The sequence below is a fragment of the Macrobrachium rosenbergii genome, chromosome 50 (assembly GCF_040412425.1).
Source record: "Macrobrachium rosenbergii isolate ZJJX-2024 chromosome 50, ASM4041242v1, whole genome shotgun sequence".
Taxonomy (NCBI): domain Eukaryota; kingdom Metazoa; phylum Arthropoda; class Malacostraca; order Decapoda; family Palaemonidae; genus Macrobrachium; species Macrobrachium rosenbergii.
In genome coordinates this window covers 23,375,001-23,398,092 of record NC_089790.1, presented here as the reverse complement: position 1 = coordinate 23,398,092, position 23,092 = coordinate 23,375,001, and the positions used below count along the sequence as shown (strand labels likewise).

The 23,092-nt window shown below is 34.6% G+C and overlaps 1 long non-coding RNA gene across 1 annotated transcript in view; it reads right to left on the bottom strand.

Annotated features, from left to right (window-relative positions):
* LOC136832750 (uncharacterized) overlaps positions 1 to 23,092 on the bottom strand; it is a 587,618-nt gene that overhangs the window by 132,494 nt on the left and 432,032 nt on the right. Inside the window, exon 7 of the long non-coding RNA XR_010851306.1 lies at positions 21,497 to 21,539. This is a non-coding gene — a long non-coding RNA (uncharacterized lncRNA). The remainder of the gene's footprint in view (positions 1 to 21,496; positions 21,540 to 23,092) is intronic.

The window sequence follows — 23,092 nt, the reverse complement described above, 5'->3', positions numbered from 1 at the left end:
TTAGGTGGAATGACGGACCATCTCACCATTTAGTGAACAGTAACCACACCATCCTATTCTTACCTGTTCAATAACGAAAACCCTGTGGACACCAAACTGTCTGTTAAATCAAGGCCAAGGGAAAGAGAAGGTCTGCTTACTTCGCCCCAAATCCCCCATGTAGGCGGAGCTTTGTCTACCTCCTTATTGCGTCAGCATGTGAATTGCCGTAATGAGCAGGTACCTCTACGATACGTCATCGCCTACGTAGTTACCCCAGGTGGGAGGCGACTCCACCCAGTTGGGTAGACCTTCTCTCTCTTGGCCTTGTGTTAAATAAAACACCATGATTCGTAATTTTCGTCTAGAGGAGATTTTGATAAATCAAAATAAAAATCCATTTTATTCATAACTTATCTCGTGACTTACTTTCCTTGGCTGTGACAACTATCAGCTACTGATAATGAGAACTAGCAGTTAATTATCAAGAAGGAACTCCTATGGAAGATTTTATTCATTCAAAGGCAATACATTTCTAGGATTTAAACAACTCAGGGTAAGACAGCACCAAAACTTGAGTCATCTAGTTTAGGAATTTATAGAAAAAACACAGAGTAAGAATTGCTATCACACTCTACATTACATGTTATACATTATGATGTCCTAAGACAAAAATATATCAAAATAATGCAAACAAAGTAACATACCCACAAGCGATATAAATGGCAATTCTGAGTCTCTTGCTGTTTAAATAGCAGAAAAAAACTGATCTTAATCCCGTTTCTTGCTGTAGATTAAAATCGGAGGAAGTGAAAATGCCCTGGCTGTTGTAATTAACGGAACTCACCTTGCTTTCAGCAAGGTAAGATATAAGGCAAAAGGTAGGTTGTGGAGGTGGGGAGCATTTTAAGTTATTTACTTTAATGTTAAATTCTGCCATAGAATTACGCAAGCCAATAAATTTCATAAAGGAAAAATCATAGACAATCAGAGAGAGAGAGAGAGAGAGAGAGAGAGAGAGAGAGAGAGAGAGAGAGAGAGAGAGAGAGAGAGAGAGAGAGAGAGAGATCCTATTTCCTAGCTGGCTCAAGGAATATCCTATCAGCTCTCCGAAAGTAATGCATATCCCTGTCTCCTCGCTGTGGAATCTGTAAGTGGATTAGGTTCGAAAACCAGATGTATCTGTCTGACTGTCTGTCTGTCCGTCTGCGCCCCGTTCCAGGAGAGCAATTCCAGTGTGTAACTTGAATCAATTACTTTTGAAGTGTTCTTTGAAAAGATATTTGAGTGCAAATCTCCAAGCTAGCTGCGGTCCAATTAAACAAATATATTCAGGAAGTTGCTAATTATTTTCTTTTTTAGGTTTTGTATGCTATAGACATATATCAGAGGAAATGTGTAACTTTGTGTGCAGAAAGGAGAATTCGAGAAGGCGGAAATAATTTCAAACACAGCATTTTAACATCAATTATATCTGGGACAATGTTACACTATTATATATATATATATATATATATATATATATATATATATATACAAATTATATATATAAATATATATATGTATGTATGTATACATACATGCATGCATACACATATATATATGTATATTTACATGTATATAAGATTAAAAATTTTCAATGTCATGAAAGAAATTCTGGTTTTATATTTTCCGATTTCATGTCTGAGCAACTTCATCCATATGAAAGTTAACAAGCTGTGGTTTATATTTTTCTTGCCGCTTATGAGGTACATTCACGCGACCCTGATGGAAAAATAAATAGAAGGAATCGCGGTAATATTTCTGCCTTGCTTTTAAACATACCTTTACAGATACAATCACGAACCTGTTTATTTATAAACCTCAATATGAATTACAAATCGAGACGCAGCTGAACATCCGTGTTATTATATTTTTGTTTAAACTGAAAACGTGAGTCAGAAAAATACGGATTATATTAGTTTTCTTATTCAGGAATTAATGCTTGAATATCAAATACGCTATATAACATATACGAGTACATACATACATACATATATATATATATATATATATATATATATATATATATATGTGTGTGTGTGTGTGTGTGTATACGTATATGTATATATATACATATATATAATTATATATATATATATATATATATATATATATATATACATGTATGTATATATATATATATATATATATATATATATATATATATATATATATATATATATATATATACATACATATATGTATATATATATATATATATATATATATATATATATATATATATATATATATATATATATATATATGTATGAACACACACACACACACACACACACACACATATATATATATATACATATATTTATGTATATATACTGTACAAACACAAGTATATATATATATATATATATATATATATATATATATATATATATATATATATATATATACATATATATCTGGCACCAGTAAAACCTCTATGCCGATTAATTTTTTTGGGGGGTGAACCCTTTCTCGTTGCCTTTAAAAGCCCAGATAGCAGGAAAACTAATCAACTTCCAATTACCACTATTGCAGAACGAGAAAATTAATTGGTAAATAAATGAAAGAGAATTTTTTCTGACGTCATTAGGTATCATGTGATATTCAAATGCAAAGTTTGATTCGCAGCGGAAAGATTATTTCAAAGGAATGGGAATGTTTTAGGGGAAAGAGAGAAGGAAGTCGATGTCCAGATGTATAGTGCTTTCTCGGGAAAATGTAGGTATATAAGCACACACACACACACACATATGTATATATATATATAATACATACATACGCATATATATATATATATATATATATATATATATATATATTATATATATATATATGACATTTTATCACAACGTGATTTATATACAATCATGGAGCTACAAATGTCGCTTAATATCAAATCCACGCTGCCTCGGGAATATCCCCGATGGCAACGTCGACTGGAGTTGCTGGATACGCATCTGTGTCGTGGGATCGAGACTCGGCAGTGCCCGTCCATTTATCACTTATAAATTCCCCTTCGGTGATAATTCCCCATCGGGGATATTCCCGAGGCAGCGTGGATTTGATATTAAGCGACATTTGTAGCTTCATGATTATATATATATATATATATATATATATATATATATATATATATATATATATATATATATAAGTTTGATTTCAAATCACAAAAAATTAAAAAAGTGATGATCATACAAACAAAGTTACAGCCATGAAGGAAAATTGAAACACTGGAAATGCTAAGTACTTTCGTCTTATTACCAAGACATGGTTACAGCAACTAAAGATATACAGAGACAAGGACCTATATATATATATATATATATATATATATATATAATACACACACACATATATATATATATATATATATATATATATATATATATATATATATATATATATTATGAAATGAAACGTCTCTCAATTGGAAAATAAAGGTGCTGGAAGTAAAAGAAGATATTGCTGCAAAACTGCAATTCAGAAAGAACATAACATTCGCTCACATGTAGTTAACCCGCCTCTGGTAGTGGCAGACAAGTACATTACTTATCGATTGCAGAGTTTAATAGCGTCTCATTTATATTTTTAACGATGATCAAAGCCAGAAATTAAGTTTTGGTTTAGCACAGTCTTACGCCAGATTGCACACAAGACCTACTTTATCACCTTAAAACATTGAATTTAATAGCACTGCAGTCAGAGTATAAATGCATAGTCTTTATTAAACTCTCTTAGAGCACGAGATTCAATATTGAGACTGTAATAAAGAAAAAAAAAATACAGGTAAAAAATGTGGCCCAGTCGAGTTTTCTGCACAGGGTATAATCAAGGCCACCGAAAATAGATCTATCTTTCGGTGGTCTCGGTATAATGCTGTATGAGCGGCGGCCCATGAAACTTTAATCACGCCCTTGTGGGGGTCTGGCTTATATTGTTGCCAGACGTACGATTATGACTTACTTTAATCTTAAATAAAATAAAAACTACCGAGGCTAAAGGGCTGCAATTTGGTATGTTTGATGATTGGAGGGTGGATGATCAACATACCAATTTGCAGCCCTCTAGCCTCAGTAGTTTTTAGGCTCTGAGGGGGGGGGGACCGAAAAAGTGCGGACAGTAAAAAATGTGAGCGGGCAGACAAAGCCGGCAAAATAGTTTTCTTCTCAGAAAACTAAAAAGTCATGGTTTCTTTCATCATGAAATATAAATTTCATGTTGCATTTTATATACTAGTATAAAATAAGTAGGAAATATCGTATTTTTTAGGTTAGTACATAAAAGACGAAAAAAAAAAAAAAACCATTTAGTGCGTTAGTGATCATCTATATCGGACATTCTACGAGAGACTAAAAAGCAATGACCTCTATTTCCTTTCAATAGACATGAAAGACGGAAGGCAGGGAATCAGTTTGAGACTTATCCTATGAACTGTGATTCTCATAAGCATATGCGCATGAAAAACTACATTTTAAAATTATTCAGAAAAACACTAGTAAGAGGGTAAGTGATAGTAACATTAAGTGGAATTTTGAGAGAGAGAGAGAGAGAGAGAGAGAGAAAATTTACCAAGTACTTCAGTTTCTTTCGAGAGCGTATTCAGGCATTTTATTTTTTTCATTGCCACTGTGTGTGTGTGTGTGTGTGTGTGTGCGCTCATCCTTGTGTTTGTCAACCTCTCCATGCGAGTGCTTGCCCCTCTCTTTTCCTGGAGGTGAGAAAGTGTAGCGTGGAGACTTTTGTTAACGCTTTGTGTGAAAGACTGTTTGTCAGTGTTTTGTTTTCCCGACCCTTTTCTTCTTTCTCACTTCATGTTTTTTTTTTTCTTTTTTTTTTTGCCATGCTTTACTTGTGTGCTTCATCTTCCATTAATGGTGTTAACCCAGTGTCCTAAAGATGGTGTAAAGTTATGGGCATTCTTTCCTCTTCCTTTTAAACTGATTGGGGCAAATTTATGCTTATAGTGTTTAGAAACAAAACATGAATGCTAAAATGTGCTTGAGAAGAAAGAACTTGAGAGAACTTTTATCGATATGGGATATCTTGGTCTTTTCAAAAGGTATAATAGGCATTTAGTGAGAACGGAATTGGATGACCAACAAGTAGTATAAAGGGGACTAGAAAACTGATTCATTTACCTACACAAGCCAATCAGCATTTCAGATTAAAAAAAAAAAAAAAACTCTGAAGTGTAAGGAACCATATCTTTTGATTAGGTGGCAAATTTAAATGTTTAAGAATAAAAAAAGCCTTACAAAATGAAAGAAAAGCTTAAAAGTATTAAAAAACAAAGAGGATAAAGTTGTTTCCGACAACCTTAACGCTTAAAATGTTGAAGATTAGGGACCATTTGTTTGATAATGCAACAAAAGTAAATATTGGAATAAACATTGACGAGGAGATATTTGTTTTTTGGCCACAGCTTCATTTTTACTTGCTTCCATGTATATGACTCATATGGTGGACAACTGTAATTCATAATTTATCAGGATGATATCCCTTTTTTAAAAATGATTCATAGGATAATCATGTGGCACTTGTTCTACAAACAATTGCTCCTTGCATAATAATGAAGAATTTAATTCAAATACAGTCGGTGATGTCGACTTTAATATGGCTTTCATCACCAGGCTACACGGCACACCAAACTATATAGTTATCTGGACGACAGGTAACTTCTCCATATGTCATTGACCCTCTATGCTATTAAGGGTGTTGATGATTTCAGATCAGTCTTAACTACTCTTCACTTCAGGGACCGCGATTCATCGTTTTTCTCAAATATCTTTCAAACTAATTATTTGATCGAAATGGTACTTGGACGCAGTGTACAAGACACCTCCCGCTAATTTTTGGTAATTTAGTGCATTGTCAAATGGTGTTAGTTATGGCGTTTACTCTTGACTTTTAAAGGCAAAGCCGCAGGAGTCAGCAGGAGTAATCAACGCAATCGAACGTTCGCTATCCCCCATAGACAGGAAAGGGGGGTGGGGCAAAGATGGGGATGCCAGGAAAGTGGGTTGAGGGAGGGATGAGGAGGGGAAGGGAGAGGGAGGGACGGGATGGGGATAAAGGACGTTCGAATGCATAGTTTGGCGATGCTTGGCAACACCATGCAAGTCCAGAGTAAACGCCTTAACTAAAACCATTTTGCAATGCACTATATTACCAAAAATTAGCGGGAGGTGTCTTGTACACTATGTCAAAGCAACATTTCGATCAAATGATTAGTTTGAAAGATATTTGTGAAAAACGATGACAAGCGGTCCCTGAAATGGATAGTAGCTTCAAATATCATAGGAAATACGGCACGATAGCACAACAATTACTCAGCTGTACGCAAAAATCAATAATATGAATGTTGTGTCTACCATGTTGTTTCTAAGTATGCTCGAAAATAAATTAGTAACTTTATATGATTAAAAGGAGTAAGACTAAGGATAGATTTCATTGAAAAAATTATGTCAACTAGTGCTATCTTTATGGCTCAGTTTTGATCAATCATTTATGAAATTCGAAAGCCTTTTATTTTGTTTTCACTATGTTTTTTTTTTTTTACAATAAATGCGTTTTTAGTTTTTTATAAAAGAAAACTATTGTGCCGGTTTTGTCTGTCCGTCCGCACTTTTTTCTGTCCTCCCTCAGATCTTAAGCACTACTGGGGCTAGAGGTCTGCAAATTGGCATGTTGATCATCCACCTCCAATCATCAAACATACCAAACTGCAGTCCTTTAGCTGCAGTAGTTTCTATTCTATTTAAGGTTACTCGTGCTTATGGCAAAGATATAGGATAGACCACCGCCAGGCCGTGGTTAAAGTTTCATGGGCGGCGGCTAATACAACATTATACCGAGACCACCGAAAGATAGATCTAATTTCGGTGGCCTTAATTTTAAGCTGTAGCGGCTGTACAGAAAACTCGATTGCGCCGAAAAGACTTCGACGCATTTTTTACTTGTTCTAATGGTGCACTGAGCGCAGCCTTCGTGGTGATGATTGAGAGCACTTGTCAGAATCATTCTTTTACACTCAGCTTAGCCTTCCTAGTTGATTTGATGACTGTCTAGCTAAGTAATTACTCCAAATTGCTTCTGTTAAATGAACTAGAAAACATTTCATAGAGAACCAACATATTGTAGACGCTCGTAATTACTGAGAATAGAAATGTGAGTGTAAATCATTTAGTTCTCCAAGTTGAAAGGTAGGATTTATTTATAATCAAAATAATGCATTATTTTTCTGAGCCATACCACGGACAAAATACCACGAAAAAGAATTAGATGAAGAAAAAAAATTATATGACGAAATGAAACCCTAAAAAGTAAAAAATAAAATAAAAATATGATTAAAATTCCTCAAAATAGGACTCCCCACATAAGTACGTTAACAGTAAAGTACATGTGACCGTAATTTCGACTTTCCTAGTGCCAAGGTATCATAAAAACAAAGGTAGAGGAGAATTAAAGTAGCCGCTCTGTAGTAGTTCATCATATGACTGACGACGATAAAGTGCGTATCATTACACTGTCCTTGGGGGCAAATTATGACGCTCCAGCAAGCAAGAGCTGAATTCATTATTGTTTATGCAATGTAGATATGTTTCAGGTCCGGTCTTTTTGTTTGTTTGTATGTTTCTCAAAAGAGTTCCGCAAAAAATCATGATTACTTTTCTCCATACGGAGAATATACAATTTAGGCCGACGGCCAAGCACTGGGACCTATGAGGTCATTCAGCGATGAAAGGAAAATTGAGAGTAAAAGGTTACAAAGGTGTGACAGGAGGAAAGCCTCGCAGTTGCACTATGAAACAATTGTTAGAAGAGGGTGGGAAGTAAGAGGGAAAGAAGAATATGAAAGGAGGTACAGTAAAGGACTGAAAGGGGTTGCAGCTAGGGGCTGAAAAGACGGTGCAGAGAACATTAAGTAACGCCTACAGTGCACCGCGCGCAGGGTGAACTGAGGACTCTCCCCCTTCCGGTATTTTCTCGATACGGTTACCAAAGGTGAGTTCCTGATGATCAGTTAGACATTAGGTTTTGCAAGAATTATGATCGGCTATTTCTATGAAAATATTTTTTTTATCGCTGTCAGATAATCTACTCGATATTCTGACATCATAAGCTTGATAAGGTAATTCCAAATATTCTCTAAATAAGAAATTTTTCTCCCTTGTTTGGTAAGTTGAGAAACTGCAGTAAATTGGCCTCACGAATAGTTTCTTTGTAAACAAGGATGTATCTTTAAAATTTCTTATTACTCAGTTTTTATTCCGGTTTGACAGGCTTTCACAGCAATTTTCTCGAGTCACATAGAGCATTTATACACACGCACACACATATATATGTGTATGTATATATATATATATATATACATGTAAAAATAATATATAAATATATGTATATAGATATATGTGTGTAATATATATATATATATATATATATATATATATATATATATATATATATATATATATATATATATATATATATATACATATATATACATATACTGGGGTTTCAAAATTAGAGGCCCCCTCCACAGAACAAATGGAAAGTTATGAAGTTTTCTGCTATAGCCTATCTCCAAGTACATTATTTTAAGTTTCTATTAAGCTATTTTTCATTTTACATTTCTTGTATTTTCAGACTGAGTGACAGAGTTAGATACAGCCACGGCTAACGACTCGGAGGAAATCAGATGGATTGACCGAATCCGGGCTATAACCTTCAGAGAGGCCAGGGATGCTGGTGCATCCTTCATTTCACGTTCCTGGATAGCTAAATACATTAAAAGAGATGAATCCTTTGTTAAAAGAAACTGGAACAAAAATCCATACTGTCATCGCAAAAAGAGTGAGAATCTTGGAAGGCCTGAAGTCCTTTCTCAGAAGTCAAAAGACATCATAGCTGAGGCAGTGGGTAGACCAAGGAAGTCTTTACGTAAATTGGCGCTTGAACTAGAAACAAAGAGGAGAACGAAGAGAAGTTATAGTGCTGTATATCATGAGTTGAAAAAATCTGGTATCAAGCCATTTCATATTATCAGCAAGCCCAACATCACTCAGCAACAGAGAGAAGACTGTGCATAGTTTTGTGGTTCATTTCTTAAAAGACTGGGATGAAGCTGACTTTCTCCATGTTGCAGCATCAGATGAATTCTTCATTTACGCAGTCAGGAAGCCAAATCATAAAAATGACATCATTTGGGCTGCAAAGTTGGATGATATCAGCGATGATGTATGCTATCGCCAAGTTGTGAAATTTCCTGAATGTTTGGGAATTTTTCTGTTATCTGTTGAAGATAAGGCACCATGTTTCAAGGCTCTTCAGACACAGGAGCTGCTTCGAAACAGTGATATCGATTTCTTCTCGTCAAGTGAATTTCCAGGTAGCTCCCCCGACCTTAATGTGTGTAAAAACATTGGTAGTATCTTAAAGGATCGTGTTGAAGTGCGCACAGTGAACTATGATGGTATACCAAGCCTCAACGACATGCGAAGAGAAGTGACCGAAGTGCTCAGGGAAATGGAATTTGAGTCTCAGCTTTTTTGCGATTTGTTGAAATCATACCCCTCAAGAATGCAGGCTGTGGTACAGGCAGATGGAGGCCACACAAAATATTAAATACTCAGAAAGAAACTTAAATAAATACCTGTTCTGAATCACTTTTGTTTTTGTCCATATCAATTTTAGTTTATGCTGTAGAGGGGGGGGCCTCTAATTTCGAAACACCCTATATATATGCGTGTGTGTGTTTGTTGTGAAATTAGCGCCACTAATAATAATGGTCAGCGATTTAGATATCTTTGCTTTGTTATACTTGAATGTGGTGAGTGAAATCTTTAGCAACTTTAATTCAGAGGACAATTCAGACTGCTAAAATATAATATCTATTAGTACATACCGAGTGTGAAAACCTGTGGCCCATCGAAAATCGATTTGCACCAAACTTTGAAGATGAGGATTGAAAACTTGTTGCTACGTACCTCCTAAACTTGAAATTTGTATTGCTTTAAACTGAATCGCTTAAATTAGGGACAAGAGAATCAAAGTAAGATTAAAGATGTGATGAAGTCAGACGACGCAAATTCTCCCTCTAACACAAGCGAGGAAGAAAGCTTTTTTTTTTTACTGCGACTTCATGACCACAGCTTCCCAGACACTGGGGGACAGCTGCAATGGCCAAATAAACGACTTCGTTCATTCGGACACATTTAATTAAGACAACAGATTCTCAACACTTGAACTGAAGCAAACACCCATTTCCCTCAATACAGAGTTGCTCCAACAGAATGATTTTTTTTTCTGCCCGAAAAGACATTGTAAGCAAAATAAATTTCGAGATACTCGCCCTACTTGAAATTAATTAAAGGGAAAGTTTTTAGAAAAAGAAGATATATATTTCCTCTCACAAATTATTAATATATCTGATATTGTATGCCTTTTGTATAATGATTTTATTCACAGGGGAGATACTGCTTGAACCGTGTGCAGTTCTGGGAAGATGGAATAAGTATTATGAAGATTTATAGAATATGTAGGAGAGAGCAGGGGCATATTGAAAAATGCAAGAGTGGACTGGGTTAGTAAACAGTTGGAAATGCTTGTGAAAATTACTGTAAGAAGGACAATTTAGAGACTGAAGAATGAAGTCACTAACAGTTGAGGGATCACATGTGCGATACTAGGGTATGATGCTAATAGCGTGACTCACAAGCTGCCCAGGATTAGTAAGGTGTTTCTGGATGAGGGGAAGGTTCCGGAGCGGTGGGTGAGATGAATAATTATTGCATCGCATAAAGTCAAAGGTTACAGAGACGACTACAAAATTCCAGATGCACGATATTACTTAGTATGCCAGTGAATGTGTATGGATGTTGAATGAGAATGGGACGGAGAAAGATTGGAACTGCTGAGATGACCCATTTGCATATTATATGTAACAGAACAGTAGCATTTAGAGGTGGTTTAGTCATGTGGGGAAAATGGACGATGATAGACTTGTGGAGAAAAGTGAATAACTGAGAACTTCTGGGAGGAGGATGAGAGAAAGACCACGAAAGGATTAGGTACGTGGCGTAAAACAGGTATTTGAAAGGAACGTCTTTGGTATCAAGGAAGTACAGAGAAGGCATCAAGATTAGGGTGAATAGTCCAGTGTGTTTGTCATTGGCGGCTGATGCAGCACCCTGTTGATGATCCACCCTATATGTGTACAGAGCGGCTGATGTTACGTAAATTTCACTGTACAGGCTATTTATCCAGGATCCAGCAGTTAAAATATTGATGTGGAAGTTAATGATGCCAGCCCCTATTAGGGTAAACTGCTTTTTACATACACACACACACACACACATATATATATATATCACACATTACCACAGGTGAAAAATAAGAAACGGGGTGTAGGTCCTGACCGGTTTCGACTTTATTTCCAAGCCATTGACGAAGGACTGATACAGAGTGTGAGAAGTCACAAATATATATACTACAAGAACAGTACTGACGAACATACACAACCGTTAGAGGCTCCATATCCCCACTCAGGCCGGTGTCGAGGTAGGAGTGGCCTTTAAAACTCATTTGGCTAAAAATCACAATAGACTCTCAGGGGACATTGCTGATAAACAGACCATACCCCACCTCAGAGCCACACCTGACAGGTGTCATGGAGGCGGAGTTTGAAACTCATTAACCTTACTACCCTCGTACTGTGTTTACAAATATGATAATCCTATTTTCATATATCTCTACTGCCTACCTTAAAGTTTAAACAATTTACAAATTTCTTTTGATATTAAAGGATCAAGTTTATACATCCCTTGACTGATATTCATATTATGGTTGTAACTTTCTTTTATGAAGCTAGATTCAATGATGTTCCTTTCCAGTGCATTATTAGAATATACAATCCTTTTTGCCCTTCCCAGTTGATAGCATGATTGTTCTCACTAACATGTACAAGTATACCACTGTTCCCTTGTGCATATCTCACACATTTCTTATGTTGTTCAATTCTTTTTTTCCAGTGCTTTCCCGGTTTGGCCAATATAAAAGTTGTCACAAGACTTACACGGAATTTTATATACACACCCTTTAATATTGTCTGGGGAGTTCTTGATAAGTACATTTTTCATTGTTGTATTGTTCTTAAATGCGACATTAACACCAAAATTCTTAAGAAGATGAGGGATATCTTTCATACTATTATTATAAGGCAGAACAAGCAAATTTTTTTGTGTTGTGTTGGTTCTTTCTGGTTTTGATACATAGTCTTTTTTGCCGCTTCGTATGCACTGTTTAATACACTATCAGGATATTTCAATTTTTTGCCTGCATTCCTAATCTTATCTATTTCATCATCAATATATTCAGGGCTACATACCCGTAATGCTCTTAAAAACATAGATGAAAACACTGACTTTTTAACCTTATTGCTTTGTCCAGAATAGAAATGCACATAGGAAGAAATGTTAGTGGGTTTTCTATACACACTATATTTAAACCCACTACTATTTCTTCGTATGAGGACATCCAGAAACGGTAAGCACCCATCATTTTCCATTTCCATCGTGAATTTAATTGATGCTACTAATTGATTTAACTTAGCAAAAAGTTTTTTACATCTTGGTTCCCTGGCCATACACAAATTATGTCGTCAACATACCTAAACCATGTTACATTACGTGGGATTATGTTGTTTAATATCTTCTTTTCAAAAATTCCATATATAAGTTACTTAACACTGGGGATAGAGGGTTTCCCATTGCCATACCAAAATTTTGTGAGTAAAATTTACCATTAAATTCAAATTTACAATCTTTTACACATAATTTAATCAGTTCAATTAAAGTACTTTTAGAAAATGGGATATCCAGCTGTGTGTTCTCTAACAATTCAGATAAAAACGCCATCAGATCAGCTATTGGCACCTTTGTGAATAGTGATACAACATCAAAACTTACACGCCTGGATTCACTATTAATCTCTACACTATTTAGTTTATTTATCAGGTCCACATTATTCTTGATATTTGCATTTGAGATGGTACCTACTAATGGGTTGAGAATATCTACTAAGTACTTCGCTAGCTTGTATGATGCGGAACCAACTGAACTGATAATTGGCCTGGCAGGAAAGTTTGCTTTGTGAGTTTTTATTGTACCATACATGTATGGTAGCGATGGAGAGGTCACACACAACTTCTTTATAAGGCTTTCGTTACCTTTTAACAGGTTTTTCACTTTCTTATTGAAACCACTATTCACATTGTCTATCGGGTTCTTATTTAATTCTTTATATGTGTTATCATCACCTAAAAGATTTTGCATTTTTTCTATATATTCACCTTTATTTAAAATTACAAGGGCGCCTGATTTATCTGCTTTTTGTCATGTGTATATTTTTATCTTTTTCAGTTCATTAATAGCAACCATAAATCTTTTGGGGACGTTTGTGGTGTCTGATTTTTTCATACTTCCATAAATCACTCCCTTAACCATGTTCACTTCTTCATTCGTTAAATCACTATATTTTTCCAAATTACACAGTCCTTTAGTTATTTCCACACTGTTCCTTCCGCCAGGAGATAAAGCAAAGTTTAAACCGTAGCCTAAGGCACTAGTTACATTTCTATCCAGCTGCTTGTTTGATAAGTTGACGACACATTCATGATTGGCGTTGTTGGTCCAAGGGCTTCTTTCAATCAACAGTTTCATTTTATTATCGTGTTTCCGTTTCAGTTTCCGATACACTTGATTCCTCATCTTCACATGACAATATTCACGGAGGAATCTCTCCAATCTGGTGGTATTGAGGCTTCAAAATGTCGTCTTTTCCTCGTGAGATCTTCAAAATTCTTTTTGGTTTCCAATGTTTTGATGTTGATATGTTTTTCCAATATGGCACGTTGTATTTCACCGAAGGGTTGGTCTTCTAATTTCAGCAAGTAATTTTAAATAAAAGTGAATATATAGAAAAAATGCAAAATCTTTTAGGTGATGATAACGCATATAAAGAATTAAATAAGAACCCGATAGACAATGTGAATAGTGGTTTCAATAAGAAAGTGAAAAACCTGTTAAAAGGTAACGAAAGCCTTATAAAGAAGTTGTGTGTGACCTCTCCATCGCTACCATACATGTATGGTACAATAAAAACTCACAAAGCAAACTTTCCTGCCAGGCCAATTATCAGTTCAGTTGGTTCCGCATCATACAAGCTAGCGAAGTACTTAGTAGATATTCTCAACCCATTAGTAGGTACCATCTCAAATGCAAATATCAAGAATAATGTGGACCTGATAAATAAACTAAATAGTGTAGAGATTAATAGTGAATCCAGGCTTGTAAGTTTTGATGTTGTATCACTATTCACAAAGGTGCCAATAGATGATCTGATGGCGTTTTTATCTGAATTGTTAGAGAACACACAGCTGGATATCCCATTTTCTAAAAGTACTTTAATTGAACTGATTAAATTATGTGTAAAAGATTGTAAATTTGAATTTAATGGTAAATTTTACTCACAAAATTTTGGTATGGCAATGGGAAACCCTCTATCCCCAGTGTTAAGTAACTTATATATGGAATTTTTGAAAAGAAGATATTAAACAACATAATCCCACGTAATGTAACATGGTTTAGGTATGTTGACGACATAATTTGTGTATGGCCAGGGAACCAAGATGTAAAAACTTTTTGCTAAGTTAAATCAATTAGTAGCATCAATTAAATTCACGATGGAAATGGAAAATGATGGGTGCTTACTGTTTCTGGATGTCCTCATACGAAGAAATAGTAGTGGGTTTAAATATAGTGTGTATAGAAAACCCACTAACATTTCTTCCTATGTGCATTTCTATTCTGGACAAAGCAATAAGGTTAAAAAGTCAGTGTTTTCATCTATGTTTTTAAGAGCATTACGGGTATGTAGCCCTGAATATATTGATGATGAAATAGATAAGATTAGGAATGCAGGCAAAAATTGAAATATCCTGATAGTGTATTAAACAGTGCATACGAAGCGGCAAAAAGACTATGTATCAAAACCAGAAAGAACCTTACAACACAAAAAAATTTGCTTGTTCTGCCTTATAATATTAGTATGAAAGATATCCTCATCTTCTTAAGAATTTTGGTGTTAATGTCGCATTTAAGAACAATACAACAATGAAAAATGTACTTATCAAGAACTCCCCAGACAATATTAAAGGGTGTGTATATAAAATTCCGTGTAAGTCTTGTGACAACTTTTATATTGGCCAAACCGGGAAAGCACTGGAAAAAGAATTGAACAACATAAGAAATGTGTGAGATATGCACAAGGGAACAGTGGTATATTTGTACATGTTAGTGAGAACAATCATGCTATCAACTGGGAAGGGGCAAAAGGATTGTATATTCTAATAATGCACTGGAAAGGAACATCATTGAATCTAGCTTCATAAAAGAAAGTTACAACCATAATATGAATATCAGTCAAGGGATGTATAAACTTGATCCTTTAATATCAAAAGAAATTTGTAAATTGTTTAAACTTTAAGGTAGGCAGTAGAGATATATGAAAATAGGATTATCATATTTGTAAACACAGTACGAGGGTAGTAAGGTTAATGAGTTTCCAACTCCGCCTCCATGACACCTGTCAGGTGTGGATCTGAGGTGGGGTATGGTCTGTTTATCAGCAATGTCCCCTGAGAGTCTATTGTGATTTTTAGCCAAATGAGTTTTAAAGGCCACTCCTACCTCGACACCGGCCTGAGTGGGGATATGGAGCCTCTAACGGTTGTGTATGTTCGTCAGTACTGTTCTTGTAGTATATATATTTGTGACTTCTCACACTCTGTATCAGTCCTTCGTCAATGGCTTGAAATAAAGTCGAAACCGGTCAGGACCTACACCCCGTTTCTTATTTTTCACCTGTGGTAATGTGTGATAAATGAATCACGTACAAAAGTGATAATAATCATATATATATATATATATTATATATATATATATATATATATATATATATATATATATATATATATATATATATATATATATATATATATATGTTCATGTGTATTTCTACGTGTGTCCTTACATATTTATGTATATATTTTTCCGTGTGTGTGTATATGTATGTTCCTTGTTGTATCCGACCGCCTTGGAATTCAACGTATAAAACATGCCCTCTCAGTAACCGCATATCAGAATTCTATTACTCTCTTATTTCCTCGCGCTTTGTCTCTTAATTCCGAATTCACACATCTGTCTGCGGACATTGCTCACATCTGGGGGGTTAATGCGTTCATAAAGAGATGCATTTATCTAAATTTAAACCCTCCCGACATGCATGGAATAGCAATGATATCCCTCGTATCTTCCCGTAATCCTTCGGACCTGCCGTCGGAAGGCAGCTCTGCCTCCTCATGAACAATATTGTGCGTTCCCATGAGTCCTACTAACTCGCCAACATAGCTCTCCTATACAAGTGCCACGTTAAAAGATATTGCAGCATCCTCTTCAAAATGTGTGAGAGAGAGAGAGAGAGAGAGAGAGAGAGAGAGAAAAGAGAGAGAGAGAGAGAGAGAGAGAGAGAGAGAGAGAGAGAGAGAGAGAGCTTCACTCGTGTGGAGGTAGATTAGTTTAGTTCATATCAATTGCAGTCAGCACTCGCACGACCAAGTAAAACAGGCAGAGTGACATAATTTCGAAATGGAACAAAGAAGGCGTACTGAGTTCAAGATTAATTAGCCAGATATATTCTAAGTGAATAATTTTCTTTTTCTCTCCTACCCATCCCATCTTTCTAAGACAATTCTTTACATCGAAAGGAGGACTTGTCAGGGCAGTATGCTGGTAATGGATTGAAGAGGAACATTCCATAACATTTCTTTAAACACCAACAATAGACAGTTAAAATCCACTTTCTCATAATCAATGATAAAAAAATTAATTTTAGCTTCACAACCTTCTTTGAATTTATGATGAGTATTTCTAAACAATGATTTACATTAAAAAATACTCATGAGTCTTGGAAAGGAGTTTCTCCATTCATTTAAGTCATAAGTAACATACACCTGATTTTCAAGAAGAGCTACGAGGCAAAGCAGAAAAGATTTCGATGAAACGAGAGGCACCAGGCATAAAAGAAAAGGGTTGAAGGAAACCGAGGATTAAAAAAGGCTAAATGGATTGGAGAGGAAACAGGAATTTCCTCTTACTGCCACAGACCAGAATCTTTTACTACTTAATTTTTTTTGCAAGATCATGCGTTCACTTTGCCCCCCCCCCCACCCCCACCCCGTCTCTCTCTCTCTCTCTCTCTCTCTCTCTCTCTCTCTCTCTCTCTCTCTCTCTCGGGTTTAAATTTGACTGTATATACAAACAGTACATTTGGGAAGGTTGCGAATTATTGTAACCAAAATTTATTTTCAAAATTTTGCATATATACTCTCTTACACAGATACATTGTACGTGTGTATGTATATATATATATATATATATATATATATATATATATATATATATATATATATATATATATTATTGACGTATTGTAGATATGTTAATCTGGCATCGCTTTGGAATTAAATTCAGTTCCTCTGTCAGATAAGGAAAGCGTCTTAACTTCAAGAATTGCTTTACTGCACAGGTTATAATACTTTTAATTTTCATTTTAAATTTAAATAAGAACCTTTTTTGTCTTTATGATATCTTTTATTACTTTTTGGCGTTTAATTTGCAAACTTAATAATTCGTCGAATAGTAAATTTACTAGACGTATAAAACCCAAGTTCAATTATCTATTGAATAATCGCTACGAGCGCACATGATTGAGTTCATTTAATCATTTATTATACCGGTAATTAGGAACTGAGCATAAACTGTGGATTATACGCCAAAAATAGCTTGGGAAATCATATGCTCTTGCATATTGCCTGGGATGCTAATTACTTCTAGCGCTCAGGCTTAATTAAAAATAAAAGTTTCGTCATCTCGCAAGGAAATATGTGAACCTGTTTATTAGAATTGCATGGCAGAAGCAGACTTTTACAAGAGCCTGAATTTTCAAGCGAATTTCCTCATTAGTTTTCATGTGTTTACCACGTTTCACGATTCTCTTCACGGCAGTTCTTCAAAATTGGAATGCATTCTTGCCCCCTGTATCCTAACCGCATATAATTTTAATTCTGTGTAATTTTTTTTTTTTTATCATTCCGTTAGCAACTAATGCCAAAATCGTGTCTTCTATTTTTTTTCTTAAGTATCATCATCATCATTAAAAAATACTCATATTAGTATGAGTCTTAAAACGGAGAAGCAAATCCATAGTTATTTATATGTACATATATTTAAAGATAAATCAATATAGATAGCTTTCGGGAACTTGTTCGGTTCCCCTTTTCAATCTGATGCGTCAGATTGAAAAGGGGAACCGAACAAGTTCCCGAAAGCTATCTATATTGATTTATCTTTAAATATATGTACATAAACATAACTGTGGATCTGCTTCTCCATTATCATTATTGAGAAAATGACCCCTATTCATATGGAACAAGCTCACTGGGGCCTCTGACTTGAAATTCAAGCTTTCAAAACATATGGTGTTCATTAGAAAGAAGTAAGAGGGTAATAGGAAATAGAGAAAGAAAAGATTAGTTATCAAAAATAACAAATTAAAGAATAAATAGATAAAAATGTAATTAAACTATTAAAATACAAAGAAAATTGTTTTTGGGTAATAAAGCACTGGATCTTAGCTTGAACCTTTGAGGTTCCAGTTGGACAACATACTCAGGGAGGCTGTTCCACATCCAGTGGTGAGAGGAATAAAAGATCAGCCCCTTTTATGTTATTCTTCGGGACTGTATTAGTTTATAATCCTCTCATTATAGGATATCTTTAAAAAAAATCTTGTAGCCACACTACTTTTAAGCCAAATCAATTGGCCTACGACAAGACATGGCGATCATATATATATATATATATATATATATATATATATATATATATATATATATATATATATATATATATATACACACACACACACATATATATATATATATATATATATATATATATATATATATATATATATATATATATAACATAATTACATATATTTTTCCGCAAATGACTAACGTATTTCAGTTCGATAGCTACACTTTCCTCTTAATAATAATCATAATTCACCAGTATAATATGAAAAAAATCTATATTTCTAATAACGCTGCAATGTTGCGCAATTTCCACGTCGCTAAACTAGGGTATATTGTATCCATAATAATCTTAACAGATGAGATCGATCGTTCTTCAGAGGAAAGTTAGTTCAAAGTAGACTATTTTTCCTCACAATATAGCTTTCCATTGTCTATGTAGTTTGACGTAAATCAAAAATAACATGAAAAAAGCGAGAATTCTCGGATTTCCTGTTAATGCGCGTTGATAAAAGCTTTTGTTCACGAGCATCGCACGCTTTCGAATGAAAGAAATAAACTGCCACAAAAAACATTTCCACTTACGAAGGGAAACTGATCCTGAGTACACACGATATGGATTTCTATTAAAGAGGGAGGACTGGAAGAAGGCTGTATTTTCGGTGTGGTGTTTGAGAATTTCGAGCAATCGCTTATTTTTATCCGTAAAGCCCTCATAAATAATCTTTTATTTTGGAAGGGGTATTACACTGGTCGTAAGGTGAATTTATGAAAGGCTGTTTTCAGGAATATGAACTGGGGCTCCTATTAGGAAATGCGCGTTTGTCTTACCTGGCTAGATAAATGATGCAAGCATTAAGTGTTCAAATATAATTTTATCCCTATGCAGAAATAATCAATATGATTCAATTATTACTCGTTCATCATTTTCATTCAGTTATTCACAAGATATTTTTGCAACGGAAAAAAGGACGAGTTTCCTAATTGTCATTAAAAACTGGTATTAATGAACCCGTTTTGTTACTCTATGAATATATTTCCTAATGGGAATGTATATGAAAACTACGACTACGTAATCAAATATTCCATTACTCTCCTATCAATTCATTATGAAACGGTGCTGGATGTTCTAAATTTCATGGATGGCTCTTGATACTGAATAAAATATACATTGCCGTGATACATCCAGCTGCACAGAAAATAAATGAATTGACCTACATTGGAGAGAGAGAGATGCCTCAAAATTATATGGCATTCTTTCTATGCTTCGATTTAAAGGCCTTATTCCATTCTATCATATCATTTGGGTATCTGGAAAAAATTCAAATGAAAAAGCAAGCAGCTCCTTCCACTGAAGAAAATGGTTTAGTAAAATGTGACTGCATTTCGATGAAATTAAATGTGCGAAGGAAAGGTTTCCCATAAAGATTCTTCACCGGCCTTGGGGACGGAGAAGGAATTGGATATCACTCAATGAATGAATGAATAACGAAAAATGAATAAACAGATACATGAATAATAAAAATGAGAACTATGCATGATTTCCATGTTTTACTTATGGTACATTATTTTCCTCATGAATTTCTTCATATACATTCAATAGTACACTTGGGATAATATTTCACTAGAAACCACACACTTTTAGTAATAAAATACTTCAAAACGCATGCATGCATCATTCTCTCAATTTTCTTCGTTCATTTTAGGCACAACTGGCTTTCGATTTCAGCCTCTCTCTCTCTCTATCTGTTCATGGCAATCGCCTTCCTCTTCCCTAACACAAGTTTATTGCTTGAATTTTTCATTAGTTTTCCATCATAATCATACCCGAAATCATTTACAATTAACAAGTAAAAAATGTGCCAAAGTTTCTTAGGCGCAATCGAGTTTTCTGCACATCGTATAATCAAGGCCACCGAAAATAGGTCTATCTTTCGGTGGTCTCGGTATAATGCTGTATGAGGCCCCGACCATTAAACTTTAACCACGGCCCGGTGGTGGCCTGTCTTAACGTTGCCAGACGCACGATTATGGTTAACTTTATCCTTAAATAAAATAAAAACTACTGAGGCTAGAGGGCTGCAATTTGGGATGTTTGATGATTGGAGGGTGGATGATTACGTACTAATTTGCAGCCCTCAAGCCTCAGTAGTTTTTAAGATCTGAGGGCGGACAAAAAAAAAAAAAGTGCGGACGGACAGACAAATAACCACCTCAATAGTTTTCTTTTCCATAAAACTAAAAAGACTATAACTCTTGAATTTACTTTATATCGTACTGCGATCTTTCTATTGATTATAGGTAACCTTATGTTAATTGCGTCAGCTCATTTTTCTTTTGATTTATCGAGTGATTTTCTTTTGTAATCTAGAGCTGCGCCGCCCCTTTGTTTACAACGAAATTCTTCCTATTTCCTTTATATAGCCTTTACCTCAATGTTTTTAGGAACAGTTACTACCCTACGTTACATGACTATAAATCTTATGCACTGTATAAAAAATATGTTACGGTGATATTATACGAGAGGATATAACTTACCCTATTCCAGAAAGGCACGGAATCACTGCAGACTCAAAACTTGCTGAAAAGAGAGTGAAAACATCATTCTACAACTCTCCATTTCGGTTATTTCAAATAATGACATTTCACGAAGAAATAAAAAAACATTTAACTATTATTTTTATCTTTATGTTTTTCGTGCCATAAGAAATAAAAAAAAAATAACTCATGAAAAATAAACGTATAGAAGCACTCATGAAATTCTATCCAAAATAAAAATATACAATAAAATACGAACGTCCAAAATTACAATCGAAATTGGTTCATAGGCAGGTCATCCACCGAACGTAGCCTATTTGTTTTTTAGCAATAAATATACCAAGTAAAAAATGATGGGAGGGAATGATAAACGATCAGTGTTGCTCTCCAGTTTTCAAGGGCGACTAATACAGAAACTTGTCGTCGACACCTAGCATTCGACCTCCCCCTCGTGCAAAAGAACGTCAGTGAGTTCCGAGAACATTAACTGACATGAATACAAAACCCATGAAACTGATGCAGTGACTGAATGTAAAGAAACTAGCGAAATTATCAGGTTAATTAAATGTTTTTGGATAAAATTCTAAATAGATATATAATAGATATTTATTCAAGAATCGGTATATCTCAACTGAGATGTTGTTAGGTACCGAATCGAATTCTAATATGCTACCTGTCAAATACAGAAGAATTGGTAAGGAAAGCCCTCAGAGTACTTCGAAAGTTGAGTCAATGGTCCTGTAGTAGAAAAGGTTTGTGTACCTAATTTTCTGACTGAATTCATTTGTATTTCTAACAATAATGGTTTCTTTGATGTCAATTTGCAATAATATTTATATACATACATGTATATATATGTATATATATGTATGTGTATATAAAAATATTATTGCAAACTGACATCTTAAGAACCATTACTGTTAGAAATTCACACGAAGTCAGTCAGAAAATAGGTACACAAACCATTTCTATTACAGGACCACTGACCCAACTTGCAAATTATTCTGAGGGCTTTATATATATATATATATATATATATATATATATATATATATATATATATATATATATATATATATATGTATGTATGTATAACTGAATCACGAAAATATGGAACGTGATGAATATATAAATAAAGACAAAATCAACGAAGGAAAGAGAAACACTGGAGTGCTGCGAGGCCTTTCGACTGTCGTCTTTTACTTAGCAGCACTCCAGTGTTTCTCTTTCCTTCGTGGATTTAAGCAGTATCTGCATGCCGGCCAGCCGAAAATGGATGTATACTCTGTGCATTTATAAAGACAGAAAGACAGTATGCGTGCGTCTGAATGTTCATTCAGTGGTTCCCGTAGTGGAAGTCCAGACTTAAAATAACAGTGGAAACATTACGATTTAAAGATCGTCATAAAATAGTGTTTTACCAAGTTAGGTCTTCCTGCATTAGCAAAAAAAAAAAAAAAAAAAAAAAAAAAAAAAAAAACACCTTAACCTCACTCTTTTCTCCTTTACAGGATCCTCCTGATTTTATTTTCGTAGATGAAACCAACTTTCTAAAATAAATAAATAAATAAATAAATAAATAAATAAATAAATAAA